This window comes from Cupressus sempervirens, chromosome 1 (genome assembly GCF_028749045.1).
Source record: "Cupressus sempervirens isolate cs-2001-9-10 chromosome 1, ASM2874904v1, whole genome shotgun sequence".
NCBI classification, from domain to species: domain Eukaryota; kingdom Viridiplantae; phylum Streptophyta; class Pinopsida; order Cupressales; family Cupressaceae; genus Cupressus; species Cupressus sempervirens.
In genome coordinates this window covers 509325141-509337000 of record NC_143118.1, presented here as the reverse complement: position 1 = coordinate 509337000, position 11860 = coordinate 509325141, and positions in this window count along the sequence as shown.

Genomic DNA, 11860 nt, shown 5'->3' with positions numbered 1-11860 from the left:
TAGGATTAACTAGACGAAAATAATAATTACATACAAATATAACCAATATCATAAAATAATAAATTGCACAAAAGAGAACACAAGACACAAAGAATTAACGACGTTCACCCGATCCCTGGGCTACATCCACCTAACAACGAGTCTAATATTCTTATTATCCAATAATTACAACCTATAATCTCTTACGGCTCAATACCACCGCAAGAAGCTACAATCTCATCATACACTATAAAATTCCTAACCCTAAGTCTTTTTATACAAAACTTTCATGCTTACAAAATTAGAGCTAAAATAAGTTATCCAATAGAAAAAATAGCAGTCAGCGTCTTTTACAATAATAAAGTTAGTTGAACTTTTAGGGGCACACTTGGGGCTCTAGCCCAAGACCCCACAAGGGGCACTATCCCTTGACCCTATCTTGGGGGTTCAGCCCCCAAATCCCCATAGTAAAAATCTGGGAGGAAACCAGTAAAGTAGGAAAAATTAACCTCTGAGTCTGATTAGGCTTCACATCACAATAATCTCCCACTTGGACATTGATCAGACTCCACAATAATAACCTCTCACTTTGAGACTTGTCATAGCACCACTAAACCTGTAGCTTCCACTAGAATGTAAAACCACCCGGACTCTACTATTCATTTATTTTGTTCAATCTAAAAGACCAACTGAAGTTGAAGAGGATTTCAACTTCTCCTTTGTCATTGCCTTTGTAAACATATCTTATGCATTATCATATGTATGTATCTTCTCTAGCTTTAACTATCCATCATCCAAAACTGATCGAATGAAATGATACCGCAATTGTATATGTTTGGTCTTTGGATGTAGAGCAGAATTCTTTGCAAAATGAATGGCACTTTGGTTGTCTATGAACAGATAATTATCCCTTTATGGGTGTCTCAATTCTTCCATGAAGAATTGAAGCCATATCATCTCCTTGGTTGCCTCGGTAGCAGCAACACACTCTACCTTTGTAGTGGATAAAGCATTAACATTCTGCAACCAACAAATCCAACTCATTGTTGACCCACTAACAATAAATATATATCTTGTAGTACTTCGCCTAGTATCAAGATTCCCTACTAGATCTAAGTCAACATACCCTTGTAAATTAGTAGTAGAGCCCCCAAAATGTAAACACTTATTGGATGTTCCTCTCAAATATCTTAGAATCCATTTGATTGTATTTCAATGTTGAATCCTAGGATGACTCATATGTTGGAAATAATTCTTCTATTGTACGTTGTCATTGATGTTACACAAATGTAAATATTAACCGAGCAATGTAGAGTTTACAGTATTAACCTTGTATATCTCAATATTAACTAAGTAGTCAAGTAAAGAAGACTTTTCTAGTATTAACCAAGCAGTTGGTTAATGAAGGGATTCATGCCTATAATATTGATCGAGTGGTCAGGCATCAAAGGAGTCATAGTGTTGACTGAGCGTTCAATCCTACTATTGACCAAGTAACAACAGAATGCATTTGTCAAATATTTAGTTGATTGAGGCTGACTATTTGGATATTTATTGACATTTTAGAAGGGTATTCAACTTGACTTGTCTTAGCTTATGATATATAAGAAAGGTCAAGTTGTGAGGATAAATATGAAAGTAAAATATGAAATAATGTGGATATGTGAGCGAAGGCAAAGGCAGACTAGGAAAGTGTGGAAGATAAGTTGCAAAGAACATATGATCAGGAAGGATCCAGATATCAAGCCAGAATAGAGATTTGAATATGCAAAGATAGTTGCTTCTTTAATTAGGTTAAATCGATGTTACTTTCTAACCATTGTAGCAGAAAGGAAATCTCTTAATAGGGTTGTCTTAACAGTCATTTTGTAAATCCTCTAATAAGGTGACATTTCAAGATTGAAGTTTTTCAAGACCTCTAATTAGGCCACTCCTAACAAGGTAATGTAAATCCTCTTACAAGGTCATACTTAACAGTATGTTTTGTAACCTTTAACAAGGTTGGCTCCTAACAAGATTCACTTCAAAAGAGTGAAAAATATTGTAACTAGTTGTGTGGTGATTTTTCTAAATTGGATTTTCATTTTAAATCTTGGTGTCATCTGTGTTCATGTTATTTACTTTATGCTTTAATTTTCTAGAACTGAGCTACTAAAGGTTATAATAGATTAATAATCTTAAGATTGCTTTGTTAATTGAGTGCTAGTAATAATCTAGTGTTAACTAATTTGGAAAATATTGCATGACTAGTGGAAAGTTTGTATTGACATCTAAGAAACAAGAGATTTATTTTTATGGTAACTGATTCACCCCTCCCCTCTCAGTTACTCTCATACATTTCCAACAATTGGTATTAGAGCATTTTTGCTTGCAGGAAAGGTTTAAAGGACCTAAGCTAAAGATCAAGATGTCTTATAGAAGGGAGATTCATAAGCTTAATAAAGAAAACTTTTCAGCATGGTAGGAGTTGATGAAGCTACATCTATCAAGCATCTATGATATTAATCTATTCTAATTGGAAAATGGATATGTGCCACCATCTAAACCTATGACTGTGGAGCAAATGAAAGAGGCAAAGGATCACAATATAATGATGATTGATATAGCTTCCTCTCTAAACTATTTTGAGTTCGATGAGGTCAAAGATTGTCCTATTGCATTTGATATGTGGGAAAAGTTGCAAAATGTCTATGGAGGTGATAAAAATGTGCAGAGATCCAAGGTAGAAAGCTTGAGAGGCAATTTTTATTGAATGAAAATGAAAGAAGGTGAAAACATTGCCCAATACAATGAAAGAATCAAAGAAAGTGTGGGTACAATAGAAATTGTAGGAGGAAAATTTGATGATGAAACAGTAGTCAGCAAGGTACTAAAAACATTTCTTCCTACTTATGTAATTAGATTTTCTACAATACGAGAGGAGATGCAATCCTACAAATGATATAACCTTCGATGCACTTGTGGAAAGATTAACTGCTTTTGAGTTGGATAACTTTGATAACTTTTATTCTACTTCTAGCAATCTTGAATTTGCATTCAAAGCCAAACTAGCCCTTGGTATAAAAGGAGGCAAATCAAAAGGAAAACAGGTTGACAATGAAGAAGAAGATGATTTAGATGAAGACCTTGAAGTTATTGAAGCCCTACTTGCAAAAAGAGTATCAAAAGGGAAACGAAAATTCAGAGGCAAAATCCCATTGATTTGTTTCTCATGTGAAGAGGTTGGTCATATTGTTGCAAGATGTCTAAACAAAGAAGATAAAGATGAGAAAATAAATAATAGGTTCAAAGGCAAGAAAAACTTCAAAAGCTACAAGGACTACAAAGACAAAGGTAAGAAATCTTGTTACATTAAGGTAAGAAATTTGTTACATTGCTAAAGATTCTGATAGTGATAATAATGAAGAAGAAGTAGTTTACATTGATGTTAAAGATGAATCTGACTATGACGAGAATGAAAAGATGGCACTTATCTCTCATGTTAGCAAAAATGATACATGGATCATAGATAGTGGTTGGTCTCATCACATGACTGGTGACAAAACTAAATTTAAATATTTAGAACACTATTATGGTAGAAGTGTTAGATTTGGAAACAATGAACCATGTTGCATTAAAGGAAAATGAATCATAGAATTAACAGAAGGAATCAAATGTGAAAATTCCTACTGGGTGGAAGGATTAAGACATAATCTACTTAGTGTAGCTCAGTTGAACAATATAGGATACAAAGTAGAATTCATAAATGACAAAGCTAAACTATTGGATGGTAAAGAAAATCTAGTTGGAACTGGCAATCAGACAAAAGGACATTTGTTTTACCAAGACCTCACTGGAAGTACGTGTTTGCTAGCTCAAATAGAGGAAAGTTGGCTATGGCTTAAAAGCATGTGTCATGTTAACTTTGATAACCTAGTTGCCATAAGCAAGAACAAAAGAGTTAGAGGCATACCTTATCTGAAGAACCCTAAGATGGGCATGTGCAAACTATGTCAAATTGGAAACATGAGTAAAAGAAGTTTCGGAAGTAAGTATTACAATTTAGAAGAAGTTTTGGAACTAGTTCGATTAGATCTTTGTGGGCCAATAGGTGTGGAAAGCTACTATAGAGACATATATTTCATTTTATTTGTTGATGATTATTCTAGGATGATGATTCTAATGTTTTTGAAAGATAAATATTATGCTTTTCAAAAGTTCAAATTGTATTTGGCTAGAGTTGAGAAAGAAATAGGGAAGAATCTAAAATGTCTAAGATCATATAGAGGAGGGGAATTCATCTCAAATGAATTCAATGAGTTCTGCAATGAAAGAGGAATTAAAAGATAGGTATCAACACCTAAAATTCCAAAGCAAAATGGAATAGCAGTACGAAGGAACGTATCCATCATGGAATGTACAACAATAATGATTGAGAAATATTTTGTACCAAAATACTAGAGAGAAGCACTCATCATAGCAATATATACATTGAAATGAGTTCAACTAAAGAAGGGTACAAAAAAAACACCTTATGAATTATGGTACGGGTATAAGCCTAATGTTTGTTATCTTAAAGTATTTGGAAGCAAATGTTATATCCTGAAAGATATAAGAAAATGAAAGCTTGATGCAAAAAGTGAGGAAGGTATATTCCTAGGTTAGTCCAATAAAAGTAAGGGATACAAATATTTGAATCTTGCTACTCACAAAGTCATTGAAAGTGCACATGTGAAGATTGATGAGTTTGTAAAAAAAAGTGAAGAACGAAGTAGCAAGGAGCCTGAAGACTATAGAAAGTTTGTTTACTATGAGGAGGAATCTGAGACTTTTCCACAATCAATTGTAGTCAATCAACAATTAGCAGTACAACTTGAGTCACATACAAAGGCACTCGAGTCACAAAGAATGCAACCTAAGTTGTAGCATTAGACAATGAAACCTGAGTTGTAGCCTCAAGCAATGCAACCCAAGTTACAACAGTGGAACCTAAGTTACAACCAAATTAGCCAGAGGAGCTTGAGTAGAAGGCAAAATATCATGGAGAACCAAGTGAACCAAGTTCAAAGTCAAGAAAGACAAGACTTGTAAAATATGTCAAAAGACATCATTCACCTAAACAAATAATTGGAGGAGAGATAGAAGGCATATGGTTTGCTAAGTGAATTTGAGCCTAGATCTATAAAAGATGCATTAGAAAATGAAGGTTGAATAGAAGCAATGCATGAAGAAATTGAGAAAATAGAAAGGAGTAAAACCTGGTCTCTTGTTCCTAGAACTAAGGATAAGAATGTGATTGGTGCAAAATGGATATTCATAAATAAGATGAATGAGAAAGGAGAAGTAATAAGGAACAAGCCAAGGCTAGTATCCAAAGGTTATGCTAAAAAAGAAGGTATTGACTATGGGGAAATATTTTCCCCTATTGCAAGACTTGAAGGAGTCAGAATACTTCTAGCATATGTTGTGCAAATGGGATTCAAAGTATATCAGATAGATGTTAAATTGGGTTTCTTAAATGGAGTCTTGGAAGAAGAAGTCTACATTGAACAACCTAAAGGTTTCATTGATTCAAGAAAAAGAGACATGGAATGTAAACTTCACAAAGCTTTATATGGATTAAAGAAAACTCCTTGAGCATGGTATAAAATATTGCATGGATATCTAGTAAGAACTAGTTTTGAAAAGACAAATGATAATAGCAATTTGTATATTAAAGAAGGACCATGGGACAAGATATTGCTTGCAGAAATATTTGTAGATGATATCATATTTGGAGGACATGAGATGCTATGCAAGTCATTTGCTAAAGAAATGGGGAAAGAATTTGAAATGTCTATGTTTGGAGAGATTAAATTCTTTGTGGGTCTACAAGTTCTTTAGATGAAGGATGACATATACATCACTCAATCAAAATACATCAGGAAAACATTGAAAGTATTTGGAATAGAAAATTCCAAGCCAGTTGGAACACCTATGTCTACTAGACATAAACTCTCAAAGAATGATGATTCAAAGGAGGTAAACCAAACTACTTATAGATCAATGATTGGGAAACTTCAATATGTGGTACACACTAGACTTGATATTGCATTTCTAGTTGGCATAGTTGCAAGAATTTTTGCTAATCCAAAAGAAAATCAAATGATGGCAGTAAAGAGAATTCTGAGGTATCTAAAAGGAACTAAAGATTATGGTTTATGGTATAAGAAATGAGAAAATCTTGAGTTGAAAGCATTCACTGATCTAGATTGGGCAGTAAGCATTAATGATAGAAAAAGTACTAGTGGAGAAGCATTCTTTCTTGGAAAGAGGTTAGTATAGTGGACAAGTAGATTGCAAAATTATATTTCTCAATCCACAAAAGAGGCACAATATGTTGATGTAGCAGTCCAGGAATGAAGGAATAAATTAAGGAACCAGTGGTTATCTATTGTGATAACACAAGTTAATCAATATATCCAAAAATATTGTGATGTACACAAAGACAAAACACATTGCAATAAAATATCATTTCTTAAGAGAATTAGTTGAAGGCAAGAAGAGGTTAGATTAGAATATGTGAACACCAAGGAGAAAATAGCAGATATATTTACTAAGGCTTTATCTAAGGATGCATTTATGTATCTAAGAGATAAACTAGGGGTTATTCCCCTATCTAATGCTCACTAATGCAAAAGATAGTGAGGCATCAACCAAGTTCCATTGAAGATCTATCAAGTTGATGCAGTGAAAAGCATAGTATATTGCATATGAAGTAGCACAAAGGTACATTGTAACTTCAAAAGTCTGCATCATTTGGCATTTGATGTCAAAGAGGGAGATTTTAGTGTGTCAACATGGAAAACTGAGGGAAGTTTAGTGTTAAAGAGAAAAAGGGATATTTTTGTATCTCAGCAGAAGGAAGATATTCAAATGAGAGAATGTACAGAAAAGAGGGAGAAAATGACAGTAGTTCACAATAGAGACAAATCTAAGTAAAGTCTTAGAGGGAGTTGGTATGTATGAGAATCAAAATGAAGCTAAGGATATTATCTAATTGCTCATACTTCTATTAGTGTATGTTGACATGTTGTATTTCCATCAATGCCAAAGAGGGAGTTTGTTGGAAATAATTCTTCAATTGTATATTGTTATTGATGTTACACATATGTCACTATTAACCGAGTAATGTAGAGTTTGTAGTATTAACCCTGTATATCTCAATATTAACCAAAAAGTGAAAAGCAGATAATATTGCATATGAATCAGTACAAAAGTATATTATGAGTTCAAAAGTCTGTATCCTTTGGCATTTGATGTCAAAGAGGAAGATTTTAGTGTGTCAACATGAAAGATTGAGGGAAGTTCAATGTCAAAGAGAAAGAGGGATATTTTTGTATCTCAATAGAAAAAGATATTTAGATAAGAAAATGTACAGAAAAGAGGAGAAAATGATAGTAGTTCACATAAGAGTGTTGATAGGAAAGCAACAGAGACAAATCCAAGCAGAATCTCAGACGAAGTTAGTATGGATGAGAATTGTAATGAAACTAAGGATATTATCTAATTTCTCATACTTCTATTAGTTTATGTTGACGTGTTGCATTGTCATCAATGCCAAAGAGGGAGTTTGTTGCAAACAATTCTTCAATTATATGTTGTCATTGATGTTACACAAATGTCAATATTAATCGAACAATGTAGAGTTTGCAGTATTAACCTTGTATATCTCAGAATTAATCGAGCAGTCAAGTAAAGAAGATTTTTCTAGTATTAATTGAGTAGTTGGTTAATGAAGGGATTCTTGCTTGCAGTATTGCCTGAGTGGTCGAGCATCAAAGCAGTCATAGCATTGACTGAGCATTCAATCCTAGTATTGGCTAGATAACAATACAATGCATTTGTCAAATATTTAATTGATTGAGACCAACTATTTGGATATTTATTGATGTTTTAGAAGGGTATTCAAGCCAACTTGTCTTACCTTATGATATATAAGAAAGGTCAAGTTGTGAGAATAAAATATGAAAGTGAAATATGAAATAAGATGGATATGTGAGCAAAGGAAAAGGAAAAGTAGGAAAGTGTGGAAGATAAGTTGCAAAGAAGGATCCAAAGATCAAGCTTGAAAAGATATATGAATCTACAAAGATAGTTGCTTCTTCAATCAGGTAAAATTGTTGTTACTTTCTAACCATTATACTAGAAAATAAATCTTTTAACAGAGTTGACTTAACAATCATTTTGTAAATCCTCTAACAAGGTGACATTCCAAGATTGAAGTGTTTAAAGACCTCTAATGAGGCCACTCTTAACAGGGTGATCTAAATTCTCTAAGAAGGTCATACTTACAATATGTTTTGTAACCTTTAACAAGGCTCACTTCAGAAGAGTGAAAAATATTGTAACTAGTTGCATGGTGATTTTTCCAAATTGGGTTTCCAAGTTAAATCTTGGTGTCATCCATGTTCATGTTATTTACTTTATGCTTTAAGTTTTTGCAACTAAGTTACTAAAGGTTATAACAAATTAATAATCACAAGATTGCTTTGTTAATCGAGTTCCAATAATAATCTAGTGTTAACCGAGTTGGACAATATTTCATGATCAATGGAAAGCTTGTATTGACATCTAAGGGACAAGAGGATTTTTGTGGTAACTAATTCACCCCTCCCCTCTCAATTACTCTCGTACATTTCCAACATCATATACCTGCTACCAACTCCCACTAAATGTGCAATATTTGTCCTAGTACATACCATGACATACATAAAGCTCCCTACATTTGAAGCATAAGGAACCTTGATCATCTTATCATCTTCTTCTTGTGTCTTTGGATACATCTCCTTAGTCAATTTTGAATGAACAAGCAAAGATTTACTGGCACCTTTTGAATTCTCCATAGAGAAATGTTATAACACCTTCTCAATATAATCATCCTAAGACAACATCAATTTTCTATTCTTCCTATCTCTACAAATTTTCATACCAAGGATTTGTTTTGCTGCCCTCAAATCCTTCATAGAAAATGAGTGTTATATGTTGTTTCAACCCCTTAAAGTGATCCATGTTAGACCCAACAACCTGATTAGGGAATAAGCAATCGAATGGATAATAACTAATACTTAACTAAGTCCAATTTTGAGCTCCAACACCCAAAGGGACCACTTTTTCAAGAAAAGCTTGATTGATTGCCTGGTGTGTGTTCCATCAGTGTTTTCCATCCATGATTGTTGAGCAAAGTAGATAGTACAAGTATATCATCAACATATAAGCATAAAATAATGTAGTTATCATCATCCAAACTCTTAAAATAAACACAATGATCTAAATGACACCTAATGTATCCATGCTCATGCATAAAATTATCAAATGTAAGATACCATTGCCGAGGTGCTTGCTTCAAGCCACATAAACTTTTCTTCAATCTACACACTAAATTCTCCTTATCTTTGACCTCAAATCCCTGTGGTTGTGTCATACATATTTCTTCATCCAAATAACCATGAAGAAAATTTGTTCTAACATCAAGCTCCTCCAAATACAAACCTCCAGTCACTACAATACTTAAAATAGTGCGAATAGAAGTCATTTAAACAACAAGATAAAATATCTCATCAAAATCAATACCCTTTTTCTATAAAAAATCGTTTTACAACTAACTTGGCTTTAAATCTTTTCTTACCTCCATCCTTTTCTTTGAATATGTAAACCAGTTTATTCTGTAAAGCCCTTTTACTTGCAAACAACTTACATTAATCTCAAGTCTAATTTTTCAGCAAGGAGTCCATTTCATCTATCGTTGCAAACTCCCACTGATTTTTTGCATCCACCTGCACAACTTCATCATAACATTTAGGTTCACTAGTATCTGTTAATAAAATAGAATACAAAGAGGAATAAAATCCTTCTAGAGGTCTACTTAGCCTCGTTGACTATCTAATATTCATTGGGGTTTGTGGTATTTGTTGTTGTTGTTGTTGTTGTAGAGCATAAGGAACTACTAGAACACCATCTTTTGGAGTATCATCCAATACTATATAATCATTTTCTTTCTTCTCATGTAGTGCCTCTCCCATTTGATTTTTGTAAGTCATCCTAATGGATGATAGCTTGATGATCTTTCTTTGTGATGAGATTGTGCTACTAATATTTACACTGTTCTTGCAATAATCTCTTACTATTGTGCAAATGAACAATTTAAATATATTATTTTAATGAAATTAGTTAGATGCTTTAAATATTTGATTTCCTATAATTGTCACTTCAGCTATTATATATTGTGCATCTACACTTGATTGTGTTTGTTTATTGTGCAGGACTTATATCCCTAGCAGTGGCATATAGAGTTAGTGATCAAATCTTTCACTTTGAGCCAATATCATCCTTGTATGGATGATGTATCTTTTATTGATATTTAAATCCTTTAGTAATTGGTAAATCTAGATTCATAATGCATTATATGATTAGACCCATGAGTGTGTTTGTGCATTTAGTCCATAGTGTTCATGGAAGTTATCTAATTATTGTGATTTAATTTTTCAAGGGAAATTTATATTGATTTAACTTATGTTAATTACCGGCAACTTTGCCATAGTTGAATTCCATTTAATTGGAATTGCCCGATTTTGGTGTGGGTTGAGAAGGAATTTAAATAAGTGAGTCAGTTATTTTCCTATTTTAATATTTCACTTTTAAAATTGAATATATATCCCAAAAAGTGAGTTATTTCTAACTTCTCACTTTCGAAACTTGATTTTGGAGAGCAAATTCCCAAATCCTCTTAAGGAGGAATTACAGTTTTTCTCGTTGTGGGAGCTATGGGTGTGGAATCAATGCAAGGTTGATCTCATTGGATCTAGCTTGGGGAGATCTTGGTTTGCCAAGCCTTATGACTATTTTATCAAAGCAATTAATTTATCATGATCATTCTCATTTTTGCCCTTTTGGCTGCCAGGTAGTGCTCTCCCATTTTTGCATTTTGGCTCTGTTTTAGAGTCTTCTTTGGATAGCAATTTGCTAGGAGGTAGAGAACTAGTGTTCCCCTCCATTCTTGTGTGTTGGTTCTACCCAATTGGGTAGGTATGAGCATTTGATTACCTCTCAACTTGGGGTTTTGCAATTTCAGACTGTTATCTTGGCCATTTTTTAATATGAATTTTGAACCCAAATTTTATTTGATATCTAGGCTTTTTATACCCGATTGTAAAAAGGGTTTTTATTTTGTTGAGTTATGGTCATTTGTGATTTTGTCTTGATTTTCTTACCACCCAACTTTCTTAGGTATTTCTTGGCACTAATTATGGGTCATTGATTTGGAATGAATTCTAGGTTTCCAATTTGTTCATGATTTTAATGGTGTTATATTGGGATTCATGTAGAATTTGTACTCCTAGATTTAGATCAGTTGAGTGAGTTCATGATATTTGGTGTTCGCTGCCTCATTGGGATTCATGTAGAATCTATACTCTCATATATAGAACAGTTGAGTTAGATTGTTATTCAAGTTTGTTTTGTGGCATTTCTCATATCCAACCCTTGCATTGGTATTATGTGATTATTTCATGAAGGTTGTTGTGCCCACACAAGAGCCTGTGTGTGTGCATTTTATGAGTGCTTGTGAGACCCAAACTACCAAATATAGGCTAGTTGATGGATTGTTCATTTGGAGTCAGATTCGGAACATGTATTTCCTTTGGGCACTCATTATGAGATGAGCATGGGTATGTAGGGTAGATGTGTGGAGTGACTTCTCTTGTATACCCTAGTTGTGTTCCAATAAGGTAGCGTGAAGAAGTTCTAACAAGTGATAACTAAATTAATAAATGGGTAATAAAACCTAATGTCTAATAAGTGAACGCATGTATGGTTTATCCAAGGGCATGGTGTGATGGTTTCCTAAGGGATTCATTCTACACCT